This window comes from Elephas maximus, chromosome 21, assembly GCF_024166365.1.
Source record: "Elephas maximus indicus isolate mEleMax1 chromosome 21, mEleMax1 primary haplotype, whole genome shotgun sequence".
In the NCBI taxonomy this organism is placed as follows: domain Eukaryota; kingdom Metazoa; phylum Chordata; class Mammalia; order Proboscidea; family Elephantidae; genus Elephas; species Elephas maximus.
Genome location: NC_064839.1, coordinates 49,315,065 through 49,334,020, shown reverse-complemented (window position 1 = coordinate 49,334,020; position 18,956 = coordinate 49,315,065). Strand labels below are relative to the sequence as shown.

The following is an 18,956-nucleotide window of genomic DNA, read 5'->3' as shown; positions in this document are numbered from 1 at the left end:
AGAACCTTCTTCACAGGGCTGTTGGAATGCGGAGATGAGTGAGCCATATATATGTCCACACAAAAAGTTGTACACATATATTTCAACAAGCATTATTCATAATAGCTAAAATGTAAAATAACCCAAATGTCCATTAAATGATGAACGTATAAACAAAATGCAGTGTATATAGTCAAGGGAACATTATTCAGCTATAAAAAAAATGAAGTCCTGATCCATGCTGCAACATAAATGACCTTAAAAATATTACGTTAAGTGAAGAAGCCAGTCAGAAAAGATCACATATTGTGTGGTTCTGTTTATATGAAATGTCCACAATAGATAAATCCAGAGAGACTGAAAGTAGATAAGTGGTTTCCTAGAACTGGAAAAGATGAGGGTATTTGAGGTGACAGGTAATGGGTACAGAGTTTCTTCTTGGGCTAATGAAAATGTTCTCAGATTGATTGTAGTGATGGAGGCACAACTCTATAAATATACTAAACCCACTGAATTGTACACACTAAATGGGCGATTAGTATGGTGTGTGAATGATATCTCAATAAAGCTGTTTCAAAGATTGGAAAAAAAGAGGGCTGTAAGAATTGAACATTCTTTGGACAAATATGCATAAAACAACTTGCACAGAATATGTGTTTAATAAAGGTGTTTTAGTTCATTTGTCTTTTCTATTATGACTGTGTATTGAACACTCTCAAGGGGGTCATGTCATGACCTTTCCTGTCCCACAATCCAGATGCTCCAGGAGTTCTGGAAGAAAAGACAGGCCAGGAGAGTTTATATTCCTAAATGGATAAGTGGAGGGGCCTATTGGCAGGGTATTTCCAACTCAAGTGTTATCTTTGCATTTGACAAGAAAACACCTGTGGAGGCACTGACAAACTACAATCCTTGGACCTCTGACAGCTGCGCTGTGAAGTCAATACAGGTTTGGTGGAACTTCATCAATGACAGCAGTTTATCCCAACTGCAGGGTTAGTTTGTTTTGTTAGTGTCATTTCCTCTGCAAATTCCAGCATCTCATGAAAGATGCCTACCCTGGCAGAGCCAGGTGAACTGTGGCAAATGGTAATGTTACTTCTGAAAGGTGAATGGGCCTGGGCACTTTCCCACAAAACTCCTTCATGCAGTCCACATGACCCCTCAATGAAGGGGTCATCGTAATTAGTGGAATCACATAAATATCAGAAGAATCCATAATTACAGGAGATTCACTATGAGGGGTCCACAAACATGTCCTAAAGACGGCTTCTGATGGTTTTTAATTGAAGAGCGATATTGGTCTTGGGAATACTTGAATTATGAGTTGGTAATTTGTCTGAAACTGAACTTTCAATAGTTGTTAAACAGCTTATGAGCTTGTGTGTTTTTCTGTATTTCTGTTATGTGGTTGCCTATTCTAATTCCCAGTCTTGTGAAAAGCAACTTTACTCATTACTGATATGCAAGGTGCTGTAAATCACATACTGTATTAGTTTTCTGGGCTGCTGTTACAAACCTAGTGGCTTAAATAAACCATTTATTGTCTCAGGGTACCTGTGGGTCAGAGTCTGGCCCAGTGTGGCTCATCTGGGTTTCCTGCCAGGGTCTCACAAGGCCAAAGTCAAGGTGTTGAAAGCACTGTGTCCCTGACTGGAGGCTGTGGGAAAACTCCTCTCCCAAGCTTACTTGGGATGTTGGCAGAACATGTTTCCTTCTCATGCTTTCCACGTGGCCTCCCTCCATGTTTCAGCCAGCAACAGTCTAGTCCTCACGCTTCCAATCCTTCTGAACATTCCGCTGCCTCTTTTGACTCGCCCTTCTGCCTCCCTCTCCTGCTCAGATAATCCAAGATAGTCTCCCTATTTTAAGGTTAGCTGATTAGTAACCTTAATTACATCCACAAAGTCTCTTTTGTCACATAAGGTAGCATAACCATGGGCTTAGCACCAGAAATCATGGGGGCCAAAATTTTGCCTATCTTATCTATAAAAGATAGTCCACAATTATCATCCTACTTAAATTGGACCTTAGTCTAGTCCAGCCGCTTCAGTCCTGGCTCCATTTTTCCTAAGGACCAACGGTCAATGCTACCACAAGTTTAAAATCACTTCTTCCATCTTTAGTATCATTTTTGTTTAGATGCCCTATTTTATGTGGATATGTTCACATGGTGTAAGCAAAGATATGGAGAAAGTTATGAGATCCTGGGTAAGCTGCCTAGCCACTAAGTTCCAGATTCCTGACCTATAAATGAGAATTCCTTTGCCTATTTCTTGGGGGTGTTGTGAGGCTGAAATGAGGTGGCATATATGAAAATCTTACCCTTATATGGGGTATTATAGGTATTATAGATATATCAACACCAGGTGATCATTAGTAAACAGGATTAGGACTACCTGGAGACCCACAATACAAATACCAACAGTCCTGGTTACATGGGTGGAAAACTTGCCTGTCATTTTCCATGTGAACTAAATTTACACCCGTTTTCAGGATCCTCGATGATAAATTTTCTGTCAGGGCTCTGGACAAAGGATTGGTTCCATAAGAAGAAGTGAAATAAATAAACCTCCTAATTGAAACCCTCTGGTGGATATTTGTATAACATTTTAATTCATTCAGCTACTTTTTTTTTTTTTTTTTTTAAGTATTAGTTTTGTGAAGGAAACTACCTAGATCCTGAGGGGTGGGGCTGGAGGGAGAGAGAGACAAGAACTATTAAAGACAGAGTCCCTGTCCCAAAGTTGCTCACAAGCGCCCCTCCCTCCTCTGCTGGTCCTCACTTTCCCAAAGCCTAAACTCTACTGATGCTTGGCAAACTCTTTGATGTTTATACTCTTCCCTCAGGCCAGCTTATGTTCAATCAATGGCTCTAGTAGTTCCACTATGGAGAAGGATCATGTCTTGCCAGGCATCTTGGTATGATCCAGCAGTTCAGGACCTCCCAGCTGCCTTTCCCAAAGAATCTGCTGTCACCTGTACACCAGGCTCACGGAACGTCCTGCTCATATAGACTCTAGTCAGATGAATTAAGGTTGTGTTGTACCATCTTGGTAATTGACATGACTATCAGCATCTTGAAGTTTCCAAGTAGTTTGGCACTCAAGAAAGCAGTTTGACTTTGTTTCCTTCATTCATTTAACCAAGGAACCCTTTCAGCTTGCCCCTCTCCCCAGCTAGTCTTCAACCTCGCAATAAAATCTTAGAAAATGTTGGTTTCTCCTTTACTTACTTAAAGTTTCTTAGCCTTAAGATACTGTGGGGGACCAGTCACTGGCTAACCCCAAATCCGTTTCTAACCCCTTTCCTCATGGTTCCTCCCTCTCCCCGCCCCCCCCCCCACATGTAGTGGATTCCTTGGCTTTTCTTGCTGATGGGGGTAACCATCTCATCATATGACACAGTTCTGCTCAGGGGGTGCTTAATAGAAGAGGGTTGAGAGTTTGTGGCAAAAACTTTGCATTCCTGATGGAAAGCCCAGACAGTGTCTTCTTTTCCCCTTGCTCATTCCTTGAATGTAGACAGAGATGTGATGCCTAAAGCTGTGACAGGTCTTGCAGCCACAAGGGAAGGCCAGAGAATCACAAAGATGCTGATCCTGGCAACATCGAGTCACTGAAGGATAGGCAGCCATCTATCCCCAACCTTTTTGAGAAAACAAACTTGCACTGTTTAAGCCACATTAATTGGTATTTTGTTACCTGCAGCAGAAAGCATTCCTGACTGATGTTTTAAACAGATAGATTTAATCTCTAGATCACTGGTTACAGTTTTTCTAACTCTAGAAAATTTCCCCTGGTGGTGTTTCCCATTTTCTAATGGAGCTCGACCTTATCCTTAAAGCCGTCCTTAGGACTAGGCGTATTCAGTCTGTCTAATGTTATTTAAAAAAAAATAAATAACAGACAGGCATGGTCTAGGGCAGTTTGGTAGCCTGCTAACTCTCAGTTGAAACCACATTGCAGTTTGTGTTTTTTGCCTGTTGCATTTCCCCAGAGCAATAAAATAAACATTTCCAATTTAGATGCACAGCCTTGGCTGGGAAATAGCCTTGAATGTTTGCATTAGAGACCACTGAATAAGAATAAATAAGTCTGATTGTGGAGGACAAACATACATACTAAGAAGTAATCGACCTACACTGAGAGAGAGGAAATGTGGTCTTCCAGCAGGAAGCTGGGACTTGAGGTCAGACAGACCTGGACTCACATGGTTCCTCCTCTGATTATGTGTGTTAACTTCTCTGAATTTACATTTCCTCATTGGAAGCTTGGAGAAACAATACCTAGTGTCACTGGGAGGGTGAAATGAGATGACAAATTTGAAAGTATCAATTATTGTGTCTCTCACCTATGAGGCAAGCCATGATAACTTGTTCAATGAGTGATACCTGTGTGCTGTAGTACCTAATTACCAGGGTAAGGAAGATGGTGAAGGGTGGAGGGTGGTGAAATATTGTTCACTTGCACACCTTGCTGAAGTAAGTCAGGTAAGATCCAGAGAATGGTTGCTTTCAAAAGCTATCTTTCATTAGAGCTAATACACCCAGCCATGACACTGCCGTAACAGAAATGTACTGAAGTTGCCAAAATTCAGATTACTTTATGAATATGTGGATGTTGGTGGAAATTTATGAAGAGGTATCTAACTTGGAACCACTGGTGGGCTTCCAAAAACTTAAAACATCCGTGGTAACTGGATTTTTTAAAATAGCATTTTAGAGACATTTGGTGATCAAGCTCTTAGAGGACACTTAGGAGCAATTCCTTTATTTAACCAGTTAGAATTTTCATAAATGGGGATTCCTTAGAATGGGAGAAAAACACAAGCAAATGACAAATAACTGCTATAAAACAAAGAAAACAGAAAACATGGAAGGCACCATTTCTTGAGGGACTATCATATACTGGGCCCTGTTGCTAAGAACCTATATATATTATCTTGTTTAACTCTCAGAATAAAACTGCAAGGTATGCAGAGTATGGATATATTTTATGTAAGTGGCCCATTCTTGAGTACCTCAAATAATTCAGAATTTGCATAAATCAAGACTAATGTTGACAAAGAATGGTGGGTATTCATCTTTACAAGCTAAAGCGGCACCTCCTTGTGGCATGAGCAGGTATATTTAAAAATGAACCCTGCCTTTAGCAATAATAGTAATTTTTAAAAAATGGAGTACTGACACATGGTATAACATGGACGAACCTTGAAAACATTATGCTAAACGAGAAGTCCTTATATTTTGATCCTATTTACCTGAAATGTCTAGGATGGGGAAATCTAGAGAGTCAGAAAGTAGTTTGGCAGTTGCTAGGGGCTGGGATGAAGGAAGAACGGGAAGTGACTGCAGATGGGTTATAAGTTTCTCATTGGGGTAATGAAAAGATTCTAATTTCGATTATGGTGATGGATGCACAACTCTGTGATTATACTGGGAACCATGGGTTTGTACACTTTAAATGGGTAAATTGTATGTCATGTGAGTTATGTTCCAATACAGCTAATAATACAAATATATACATATGTATATACACACACACACTGTCATTCAGCTTTGAAATTATGTAAATCTTGACAAATGTTTAAAATTTAGAGATTGCATTGTTCCCAAATTTGTACACAAATGAAATCAATATTTCTTTATTATACCACTTCAAAGTCACCTAATTCTCAAACTCACACAACAGGTTGCCACAGGAGAGAATCACCAATCTACACAGGAGGAAACAGGACTCAAAATAGCACAGCTGATAAGAGAAGGAGGCAGGATTTGAATTCATCTCTGCCTGGACTCCAGTTTCCATCATGGCCAGCAGCTATGGCACAGGCACTAAGACCCCTACCCCCTTAATCTTCTCTCATGAAAAACAAGCAGCCCGTAGGAGCCCATAGTCCTGGCACAGAGTCTTTGTCAGGTGTGGCTCTCATTTAACCCTCACAACCACCCTGGGGGCATTACCGTCACCCTCACTTTGTAGAGGAGTCATGGAAAGCTTAGAAGAGGTGAGACGACATGCCCCAGGTCTCACAAACCAAAAACCAGGTCTTTGAGCTCTTGCAATCAGAAGATGCTGATTGCTCTGATGAATTGGCAGGTACAAACTCAGCATGTATTTCCATGCAAGAGAAAAATTAATATTCTCTGAAAACCTTGCTGAGCGCTTCTTAACACCCTGTCTTAGTCATCTAATGCTGTTATATCAGAAATACCACAAGTTGGTGGCTTTAAGGAGCAGAAATGTATTTTCCCACAGTTTAGCAGGCTAGAAGTCTGAATTCAGGGCATTGGCTGTAGGGGAAGTCTCTCTGTTCACTCTGGGGAATGGTCCTCGGCCCTGTTCCTAGGTTCCTTGGCAAACATGCAGTGTGTTATCTTCCCCTTCCTTTGTGCTTGCTCTCTTAGTCTACTCTTTTATATCTCAAAACAAATTGATTTAAGACACACCCTACACCAATACTGCCTCATTAACGTAACAGAGAAAACCCATTCCCAAATGGGATTATAACAATAGGTATGTTGTTGTTGTGCCATCCATTCATCTCCAGCTCATAGCAACCCTGCAGGACAGAGCTGAACTGCCATGTAGGGTTTTCTAGGCTGTGACCTTTATGGGAGTAGGATCACCAGATCTTTTCTCCCATGGAGCCACTGGTGGGTTCCAACTGCTGGCCTTTTGGTTAGGTGGCTGAGCGCTTTAACCCTCATGCCACCAGGGCTCCTTAATGATAGCTGTAGGGATTAGGTTTTACAACACATATTTTTGGGGTGCACAATTCAATCCATAACATGCCCTGTGCCCTTCCCCTCCCTCTCCAGCCCTCCGGACATGGACATGAGGCCAGTGCATGGGCATAAATGGCAGTCACGTAGTGATGGGCATTACTGGAGCATTTTCAGGTCATCAGTGCTGACCTATGATCTGCAATTACAGCGATGGAAAGGAATCAAGGCAGCTATGCTAAGAAACTTTCCATCATAAGGCAATGAGTATGTTTTTAATCTAATAAAAAATACCTAATGACAAAGAGACCTCAGAATGCATTCTTGAAAGAACTCTAGATAATGGAGGAGTCAAAGACCATTTTTGTTCCAATAAAGACTCAATTTTCTGATTAGCATACTAAACTGGTGGCGTGAAATGCATATAGAAGAGTAAGTGGGTTTGAATGTCTCAGGCAGCATTGCATAACCATTAAAAAGCTCGGGCTTGGAGTCAGATTGTCTGGATAAAATTCTTACTAGTTGAGTAGCACTGCGTATTTGGCTAGAAACACGGAAAACCCAATATAACCGTGAGTTAAATAATACAGAAACTCATTTTTATCTTATTAAAATAATTCTGGAGAGAAGCAGTCCAAAGCTGGCATGACGGCAACAGAATCCAGTAAATAGGCAATAAAATCAAGTCTCTTTCTATATTTTGCACCACTTTCCTAGCACACGGCTTCCATCCTTGGGGTTACCTCAGACAGCAAGGTGGATGCTTGAATTCCACCCATCATATCCCCGTTACAGGCAAAAACAATTAGGGAGAGGAAGAGGACAAAATGGTACTCTTCCCAGCAGAGTGAGCTCTGTTCAGGATCCATCCCGGAAGTCTAACCCAACACCCTTGCTTATAGCTCATTGGCCAGAACTTCATCATATGGCCACATCTAGCTGCGAGGGAGGCTGAGCAATACAGTTTTTAGATGGGCATACTGCCACCATAGTACAATTGCGGTCTGTTATAAAGGATAAGAAAATGGATATTGAGGAAGAGGCTAGCAGTCTCTGCTCTCCTAGAACAAGTTGTTTCCTAACTTCTTTATCCTCAATTTTCCTCATTGGAAACACAGAGATGATCATAATATCTACCTCCTAGGATTGCTGTGGTGAGTCAATGAGATAATGCATAGGAAACTCTTAGATGAGTTACCCAATAAGCAAGGCACACATGGGCTTAATCGTGCTTACTTACTAATCTGTAGTATACAATTTCAACTGTTTTTCACACAACTGTGGTGAAACTCATGTGAAAATGTGTACTACAAATCAGTAAGTAAACACAATTAAGCCCGTGAGTATGGTACTTACTTGATAATCCATCCCTGCCTTAGCATAAGGCCTGGGAACAGCTTATACTCATGCTTACCGTTACTGTTGGCTACATATCGGTTAATCATTCTTAGAGGCATATATCCCTGTAGTCATTCAACCTGTATCTCACCACAGAGAGGAACAACCTATGCCTACAATTTGCAGTATCTCTTCTTTGACTTTTGATTTGGGGTTCATACCTGAAATACTTCATTTTGTTCATTTACAGGATGGTCTCTCAACCTCAGCACTATTCCATTTTGGGCTGGATCATTCTTTGTTGTGGTGGGGCTGTCTTGTGCATTGTAGGATGTTTAGCAGCATTCTTGGCCTCTACCCACTAGATTCTAGTAGCACGCACCCCATCCCAGTTGTGACAACCACAAATGTCTCCTGGTAGCAAACTCATCCCCAGTTGAAAACCACGGCTGTTTGGTGTCTCGACTCATATGACACATCCCTCTCCACCAGCAATAACACAGGCCTCTGGCTGTGTCTCAGTTTTACCTGCATGAGTTAGACAGTCAAGTCAACATTTCAAGTTAAACCAAACATGTGTTCCAAAACTAGTGAAAATCCAGCCACCCATTTTTGAATGATGCTTCATACAGAGACTGAACCTGGTTAAGGTAATTATGTATACAGACAGATATAGATATATAGATACAGATGTTGAAAGAGACATGCACTGCCATATTTTAAGCAAATAATGCATGCGTTATAGGTTTTGTGCCAACCACAAAACCCCCTACCACATTCTATTTTTGTAACCATGCAATGTCGTGCGTTGTATGTGTGCATGCATTTTTTTACATGGGGGTGGTACTACTCATGTCATCAACTCCAGCCCTGGCATATGACTTCATTATGGATCAAAGAGTATAGAACCTCCTGAGCATGAGAGGGGCTGAAATTGCAAAAGTGAGAAGAGAAGCAGAAGACCACAATACAAAGCAGCAGATGGGAGTTGATGGCCAAGGAAACAGGCCAGTGAGATCCTCCATCATTCTGGAAAGAGACTTCCCGAAGAACACAGAACCCAACTTCAGGAACATGAACCCTTCTGCCCTCACCAAGAAGAAGGTGTCCCTATTAGCAGCCCTCTGTAAACCAGGCACATGGGCCTCTCTGCAGAAAAGAACTGAAACGCACTAAAGAAAAAATAGAAAACCACTGCCAATAATGAAGAGTGTTCAAAATTCCCAAAACTAAACTATTGAGAAATCTTGAAAAGAGCCAGTCTTCTGAATAATAAAATAGCTTTGGGTACTATGCTTGGTTTTTTAAAAAAATGCAGCCGCAATTAAAGCAAAAAAGCTGTAGTTCTATTAAATTTTTTTCTTTGATACTGGAAAATTCAATTCGTGACCTATATTTTATAAAACATACTTGAAAGAGATTTTATATGCCCTCTTCCCATTGAATTTAGCATATTGAATCTCTTCCACTTGCTTAAGGAAGGGAGGTAGTTCTACATATAAATTATTCAGGATGCCCCCCCACCGTTATATACACTGTGTGTATTAGAGCGAAATTAAAGTGATTCAAAGGTATTTGCACAAATATATTGAAGCAGCTAGCGCTAGACTCTGTCCTTAGAAGGGATGATATTCTTACAACAGCCGTGTTGCAGTAAAAGCTGGTTTATCAACTCTCTGCTGATTATAAATCTTTTCCAACTGACATTTGTAGACTGTGTTGATTGATGTCCCAGCATGCCTTATGAATCTTCTAGAAGGGTTCTCCTTGAGCATTTCCTAAAGTGCCACTAGGGGGAGAATCCAGCTCCATTTGAGGAGGCCACTGTCAGTAAATGGCTGCATGGAGGCTACCAGGCAAGCCAGGCTATTGTAAATGCCTAAGGAAGGTTGGCCTTGTGTTCTTCCTCCAGCCCTCCCCTTCACGCACACACACACACAGAGGAATGCTATCTAGACCTGGGTGGCAGCTTTGCATAAATCTTAAAATTATCATGGACAAAATGGTTAAAGGACAGTGAGTGTTGTGGATGGGGAGGGAATGAAAAGGGCACAGGAATTAGAGTCATACAGGTCTGAGTTCAAATCCCAGCTTCACCAACCACCAGTTCTGTTGACTTCAGGGAAGTAGGCTAACCTCCTGAGCTGCAGTTTTCTCAACTGTAAAATAGATGTAAGCGTGGTGTTAAAAGATATCATATCAGTTTAGAACTTAGACAAGAACCAAGCACACAATTGCTGTTGTTGGGTGCCATCAAGTTGATTCCGACTCATAGACACCCTATAGCACAAAGTAGAACTGCCCCATAGAGTTTTCTAGGCTGTAATCTTTATGGGAGCAGATTGCCAGGTTTTTTCTCCTGTGGAGCCACTGGTGGGTTTGAACTGCTGATATTTTTGTTAGCAGCTGAGCGCTTACGTGTTGTGCCACAGGGCTCCTTAAGTACAAGGTAAGTGCTAGAAAAATCATACCGGTGGGTATGCCTGCTCCACTGCCCTGGGGCAGGTATTCTCTCCCACCCGCCATCCTTGAGAGATGCTCCTACCTTCCTCTTGAACAGCAGTGATAACAGTGTTCAGAATGTTTCTTGTCTGGCTTCCTCTTGGTCTGCAAGCTTCACGAATCAGAGTCCATGTCTGGGTTATGCATCCTTCCCCCCACCCCTCACTGAGCAATAGCAGGCTTTCGAGAGATATTTGTTGAAGGAATGGATAAACTGCCAATAAAGAAAAAATATTTAAAAGGGCCACATAAACCAGAGGCTACATCAGCCTGAGACCGGAAGAACTAGATGGTGCCTGGCTACCACCGATGACTGCCCTGACAGGGAACACAACAGAGAATCCCTGATGGAGCAGACCAGTGGGATGAAGGCCTCAAATTCTCATAAAAAGAGCAGACTTAATGGTCTGACTGAGACCAGAGGGACCCCGGAGGTCATGGTCCCCCGGCCCTCTGTTAGCCGAAGCCTGGAACCATTCCCAAAGCCAACTCTTCAGACAGGGTCTGGACTGGACTATAAGACAGTAAATGATACTGGTGAGAAGTGAGCTTCTTGGCTCAAGCAGACACACGAGACTATGTGGGCAGCTCCTGTCTGGAGGGGAGAAGAGAAGGCAGAGGGGGACAGGAGCTGGCTGAATGGACACAGGAAATAAATGGTAGAGAAGAAGAGTGTGCTGTCTCATTAGGAGTAGAGCAGCTAGGAGTACATAGCAAGGTGTGTATAAGTTTTTATGTGAGAGACTGACTTGATTTATGAACTTTCACTTAAAGCACAATAAATAAAAAAAGAAAAAACATTTAATTTAAAATCAGATAAAAAGGGAAGTTTATAAGTTTACGGAGGTTCAGACTTTCTGCCACTTGGGGTATTTATTCATTGAGTGGAATTTATTGAGTGTCACTGTGTGCCTGCAACTCTGCTAACTGCTGGCTATTGAAGGATAAAGGGAAGACAATCTGTTCCCTAGCCTTAAGCTTACGGCTTAGAAAGAAAACTGAAGGTAAATTGCAGTTTATACTTGAGGAAGATTTATAAACCTATTAAGGTTTATAATATTACAGTAATTTCATAGTGATACATTATGAAATACAATATCCCAGTATCATAAAACGAGTCAATATTTAGTGTTGCCCCCCTCATTATAAGCTCACCACAAAAATCTTATGTGATTCCTTTTTCTCTATCTCTACTGTTACCACCCTGGTCCAGGACATGGTCCTCTCATGCCTGGAACACAGAAATAGCCCTGGTCACTCTTACTTCCATTTTGTACAGAGTAGCCCAAGTCATTTTTTAATAGTAAAATCAGATCTTACCACTCCTTTGCTTAAAACCATCCAAGGCTTCCTCCCCGCCCCCCCCCCCCCGAAAAAAACCCAGTGCCATCGAGTCGATTCCGACTCATAGCGACCCTATAGAATAGAGTAGAACTGCCCCATAGAGCTTCTAAGGACCGCCTGGCAGATTCCAACTGCCGACCCTTTGGTTAGCAGCTGTAGCACTTAACCATTACGCTGCCAGGGTTTCCAAGGCTTCCTGCTAAATTTAAGATGTAATAACTTACAGAGCTCTGAACCAGGGGCCTGCAACCTTTTTCTGTAGAGGGATAGGTAGTGTGTATTGTTGGCTTTGTGGGACATTTGGCCCCTGTCCCACCTGCCCATCCTGCCAGTACAGCACAAAAGCAGCCATAGTCAATGCATAAACAAATGGGCATGGCTGTGTTTCAATAAAACTTTAGTAAAACAAAACAAACAAAAGAACATCAAAAAACAGGCAACGGGCCAGATGTGGCCTGTGGGTCATAGTTTGCTGACTCCTGCTGGAAATAATCTTGCCCTTGCCTACCTCTTTGTACTTGCCTGGCATGATCCTTCTTGCTAATATTCTCCAACCACACCTGCATCTCCTCTGTTCCTCCATTCTGGTCATTCCTGCCTCAGGCCATTGTACTTCCTGGTCCATCTGCCCAGAACATTCCTGCTCTAGATCTCTACATGGTGGGTTCCTTCATTCTTATTAAAGTCTCCTTTTAAGAGTTGCTAAGAAGTCACCTTCTTAGATGGCTTCCTTGACCTTGTTGTCATTCTTTCTTTTATTAAAAGGACTTTAATTATCTTGTGGAACCCTGGTGGTGCTGTGGTTAAGAGCTTGGCTGCTAACCAAAAAGTCAGCAGTTTGAATCTACCAGCTGGTGATTGCAAACCCTGTGGGGCAGCTTTACTCCATCCTTTAGGGTTGGTATGAGTCAGAATTGACTTGATGGCAACAGGTTTGGTTTGGTTTTGGCTTAATTATACTGCATGTTCATTCAATGTTAACTTTCTTTCTCCCTCAATAAAATGCAAATGTTTTAAGAGTGGAGTCCTAAATTGTCTGGGTCGCTGCTATATCCCAGCCCTTAGAATATTATCTGGCTCATAGAAGCTGCCCAAGAAATACTTGAACAAATACGCTGAATATAATGGTTATAATAAACTGATTTGCAACATGGTTTCCCTGTAATTATAACTGTTTAGTACCACAGTGCCACCACTGTGGAGCTGCCATTTTGCTTTACTGAGCTGCAGCACTGAAAATCCCTGGACTCTCCAGAGTGAATTCTTAGGTATCAGGGACAGGTTCCAGTGGCACTGGTGTCCATTCTCTGTGCTTTAGAAACTCAAGGCCTTTTCCACATTTACTTTGCAGCTACTCAACTGTCATTCTATTTCCATCTTGACTAGAAATTCCTGTTGGATTTATTCTTTCAAAAGACTGTACAGTGATAACTAAGTTTCTGAAGCTATCAATGCCACTTTATCCTGTGTTGTTGTTGTTAGGTTTCACCAAGTTGTTTTCAACCCATAGCAAGCTCATGTGACAGAGGAGAACTGCTCCATAGGGTTTTTAAGGCTGTGACCTTTATGGAAGCAGAATGTCAGGTCTTTCTCCCTTGGAACAGCTGGGTGGGTTCAAACCACCAACCTTTTGGTTAGCAGCCGAGGACTTCACTATTTGCGCTACCAGGGCTCCTTCTGCTTTACCCTACCTACACTTTAAACTGTTTATACTTGATGTCACAAATCCTACTCTCCCCCAAATCTAGAGTAATGGGGGGATGGCTCCTAGATTGAGTCTAAAACTTTGAATGGGAATAATTAGTAGGGCGAGGCTGCCAAGGGTTGATTTTATGAGAAACTCATCTCCATGAGGGCAGGAGCCATATATATCCAGTTCACCAGGCTGTCCTCAGAGCCTAGAATAAGAAGGTGTAACATGAATGAATATTAGAATGGAGGACTGGAACAGGGACTGACAGATGAGTCTGGCTCAAGAACAAAGGCTTCAAGGTCAGAGAGAAGAGCGATTCAGGAAACAATATGGTGTTTTTCTCTTGAATTGGTCTCTAGCTTCATGAACTCACATGTGAATTTGGGCAAGGAAAGAAGGCTATGAATAAAAATGAAAAGAGCTGCTTTCAAAGTCTATCCACATTAAACTCTGAGATAAATAGTTATATGGGTCAGGTACTCTTACTAACAGAAGGGTCCAGGCATTCTTTCCTGTCTTACCGGGCTCTTTGGTATCTTGAAGGCTCTGGTGAATAGCAGCAATGGGTCCTAATGGATGGGATGGTAATCATCAGAGAGAAGCTCGGATAGGAAAGAAGGGAAAACCTGGTGGCTATTATAAGGAAGCTGATTGGCTTGATATTGAGCCTGTGTGAGACATCACCTTGGGACCCCAGATATAGTTAGGAGAAATTGGGCAGAGAGTCAGTTTCTTGAACGATGAGGTGGAGTCAATAGCTACCAAAGTTCACGTTACTCAACACTTTCAATTCACTTTTGGAATCTTCCCTTTAGTAAATCATATCTGATTAGATCATACAACTCTTTCACAAAATTTTTTTTATGGCCAGCTGCACTGTGGTAATTTGCACCATAGTCCAAGTGCTGCCTAATCCAACCTAAAGGCCACTGCAGCATGTTAGTGACTCTGTATCCCTCAGCCAAGACTCTATTAATGACTCAGCCACTGGGGAAGAGGGGGGCTAGCATCAATTGCTTCTCTGGCCACAAAATCCAGGGAGAATTCTGTAGCAAGGCAATCCACAATCTAGCAAAAACAGTGAAAATGACCATAAAAATTTGGTGATAGTGAATATAATCCAATAAAAAATACCCATCAGTATAGTATGTTCATGTATGGAAAGAAAGACTATTGTTGTACCCTCATGCATGAGCTTGGCTAAGATAGATGATCAATTCCTCTGATTAGAAGCAACATCCAAATATATATTCAGGGTGACTAAAAGCCAGGAGCAGGAACATAGCTGAGTCCAACTCAGCAGCTAGCACCTGTATATTATTGGAAGGCTGCCTTGCAGCTGCTGGAAGCCAATTTGTCCAAGTGCACAACTGGCCAAAAGTTCCCGGGAATTCAAGTCCCCCAGGAACAGCTCTTAACCCATGTCTAATGGGTCTGGGAGTATCAGAATCCCAGCTCCATGGTCCTTTGGCTTGGATAACTCTAAGTTGTTTTTTATGCCATTTTGTAGTGCTCCCCCAACAGATCAAGCTCCAGTTGCCCACTCAGGCAGCTAGCTTAACCTTGTGCCTCTTATTGGCTGCCTTCCCTTTCCTTACCTCATTCCCCACTCCTCACCTAGTATCTCCGCACCTCCTAAATAAACCAAATCCCCTCGATCCTCATCTCAGAGTTTGCTTCTGGGGGAAGCCCTGCACGTTAGCCCTTCTCAAAGGTGCCCAGAGGGCTACCAGTGAAAAAACACCAGTGGATCAGTGCCAGTGAGATATTTTGGAGCCCTGGCATGCATGCCCTCCAGGAACTTCAAAGGTCTCAGCCCGCTATTCCTTACTCATGAGGCCCTGGCATGTCTTGGGCGTTCAGAGAACATCAGGCTCACACAGATACCTGTCTGGACCCCGTGCAACAGCCAGATTCTGGGCCTGATTCACATAAATCAATGCCTTGTGACGCCACAAAAGGGACAGCCCATATTTTCTGTTGATCTTCTTCATCCAGTAATGATTCCCCAAAACAATACCCTAGAGTTTAGCACTGAGCAGCTGGAAATGGTCTTCTGTCTGCACACACAGATAAATATGGGTGACCTTCCTCTATGATGGATGGGTGCCGATGGCATTTGGGTACACTTGAACAGGAAAATGATGCTTGGTTTGTTGGGAGATGAATGTCCGTTCACACAAACTGCATGTCTCTCTGCCTTACTTGTCCTAAAGAGGACGCTGCCAGAATAATAAGAATTGCTATACGAACCATACGTCGGCATTTATAAAGCATCCTGTTCTAAGCAGTGAGTGAAGCACTGTGTCTCGTTGAGTTACTATTATATCCCCACCCTCATTTAAGACAAGGTGACTGAGGCTTCTAGAGCTTCAGTAACTTGCCTGAGGTTTCACCTTGTTAGTGAGCAGTGTGTCAAAGCCAGCTCTGAGTCACATGTTACACATAGGACCAGCTACATCCTCTGCTGGGCCTGGTGAAAAATGAAAATGCAGGGCCCCTGGTTATGTGGGCACAGAACAAAAGTGAGGTGAGTGATGACAGGAGCCCCAATGGTTACCCTTCTTAATGCTAGAGACTGACAAACTAACTGCTCACATTATATCGACAACAATTCAGAGTTTGACTATTTGGTTAGAAGACATGGCTAGTATTGGTTAGGAGTTATCAATTGGTTCATCTTGTAGACCTGTACATATACTATATCTTCCTCAACTGGCCCACAGAGAATCAAGGGGAAGCATGTGGTGGCAGAAGAGACCCTTTGGGCCAGGTGGCTCTTGAATTTTTCATGGATCCTGTGAAGCCCCAGGACAGATGTGGAGGCTTGCATCTGTGCTTAGACAAGACTTCTGAACAGGATGCCAAGTGCAGGTCCTGCCAGAATTCTACCAAAGAATTGAGGCACTCAGGACAAAATTAGCAACAACTAGCCTGATTTTCCTATAGGTCACCAGCTATGTGACTTGGAAAAGTTCCTGAACCTATTTCAGGTTCAATTTTTTCATCTGTAAGATTGGAAGAGTGGTATCTACCCCTCAGGGTAGTTGGAGGAACTGAGTTACTGTACTGAAAGTACTCAGCACAGAATAAGTGCTCAATGCTTCCACAGTCTGATGGCTGACATCCACCATGAAGTTTGCTGGGGCAGTTGAACCAACCCCTGAATTGAAGGTAGACAATATGGGTTGAGTCCTGAACACCGTCCCCCACCTATTAGTTGCATGAACTGGAGAAAGTCAGTGAGCTCCTTCCAGCACAAAATCTGCCTCTGCAGAATATATGCTGTACAAAGTCTACGACACATAGGATTCCATGGTTTGCAGGTAAGTAGATATGGAAATGGGAGCAATGATTATTTTTATAGTCACTCAGGGTTTGTTGTCATGACCTGTACATGTTTAGGTCTTGGGGGGCATTGGAAAACGGGACACTGCCTTTTTTCCCAGATTCCTACTGTCCTCAGGGATGTTCAGGGCCATCCCGCCTGTGGCTCTCTTACACGGCACTAAACCATCTAAATGATTTTCTGCCTTAAAGTTTTTCACAACATCTCCACATTCCTGACTCAGAATTTGCCCCAGTCCATTTCAATTCCTGCTCTATAGTCAAGCCCAGAACATGCTGAAAAAGAGAACAACAATTCAGGCCAAATCCTGCACAGCTGGAAGAAGCTACCCCATGCAGGCATCTCAGTCTTGATGTGTTTTTGTAGGATAATACCAATCATAAATAGAAGTTAGAGATGATTTACATTTTGCTGGATATGTGTCCACCCTGATCGAATAGCTCTGTGCTTTAAGAAATTCAATGAGCATAAAGGATCCTATTTTTCTTTGAAAATACGACATGTATATAAAGCAATAAAATTTGAAATTCTTTCCAAAATTTTCATGAAGGGCGCAGTGGGAGGAAAATTGGGCATCGTCTAATCATATACACATATAATATACAAAGACATGAGTGTGCATAGTCCCTCAGTGCAACCACTGTTATTTCCATTTAGAACACTTTTCCGGAACGTTCCACATTCGAGTCACTCATGCACAAGGCCAAGCTACCACAGATGGAAACTGGGAATCACTTTTCTGCTCTGCTCAAATTCCAGCCTCTTTAATAGTTTTCCTCATTGGTTCTCCTAACTCGTTCTGCACACTGGCTTGTTTAAGAAGGCATCTGTAAATATAAAATCTGAAGTTCAGGGCTTCTCTCACCAGAAGCCTTCTCTCCATCAAAAGCCCTGAAGTGATCTGAGCCACCTTCACCTGCCCTCTGTCCACCTCCCCAGGTGTCTTCTCACCCCTTCCCTCCTACAGCCCTCCCAAACACCCTCTACCACCCAGAGCAAGGACACCCTTTATTTTACAGGATGCATTCAAATCCAGGAAGGGAGAGAGTCGCTCGTCTCCCTGAGAACCCAACTCTTTGAAGCTGAAGGGAGGTTTTTGGTACCTTGCATACAGTTATTCACCTGGTAGTCCGGGATGGTTACCATGACAACGCTGCCAGGTCCTCATGTATCTACTTGTCATTGATGCATCCCGCCAAATCAGGGAAGTGATAAAAAAAAAAAAAAAGCCAGGCAAAGCAGCTCTCGGCCTTCCATCTCCCATCTGCCCTGCTCGATGGCTAGTTTACTTACTTCTTTGGGTATAATCTAGACACAGCTTCAGTGATACTCTTAATACCGCACTGTTTGCCTCAAATGCATTTTAAAGCTTAGAATCAAAGTCCAGCCTAATAAGGATTTTTTCTACTTTGTTCTTCACTTTTTCAAGCATTATACTCAGGAGTGAATTCTGCTGCTGGCCATGGCATGGTCTAATTAGTATGTGCCAGGCCAGAAAAGAGCTCTAAACTCTAAAGCCTCCCTGATAGAAAGGTTAAACACGGGGAGAAGATAGCAGAGTTCTACAGTAACCTCGGGTGATTTCCACAACAGTAGGTACATGGATTTCCAGAGAGAGAGAGAAATAAAATGTCTTGCCTTTGGCCTTTTGACTGAAGACAAAAGGCTTCTCTGTGCACATCTACAGAAAGGGAAAAAAGAATCCTACCTGTTTTACCCAAAGGGTTCTTATTAAGAAGTGATTGTTAAATAACCAGGGTGGGAGTTGTAGTGGGGGCCTTAATTCTCTCCTGAGCTCTACTTTGGAAAGTTCAGCCTTAGGCCCTCATAAGGGCGAGCTGAGTATTTACATGGTACCCATGACCAGCCGTGCCCTAGGGACTTAAATGCCTATCTTTGTTGGAGAATCACCTTCAGAAACCACGGGAAATATTTTCATAGCTTAGGACACCCTGGTCATGTTCTGAACTTCAGCTTTCCAGCTCTTCCATCCAGGTAAATACGTTAATATTGATACATGCCAA

The 18,956-nt window shown here is 42.5% G+C and overlaps 1 protein-coding gene across 2 annotated transcripts in view; it reads right to left on the bottom strand.

Annotated features, from left to right (window-relative positions):
- CDH13 (cadherin 13) overlaps positions 1–18,956 on the bottom strand; it is a 1,228,073-nt gene that overhangs the window by 452,889 nt on the left and 756,228 nt on the right. The window lies entirely within an intron of this gene.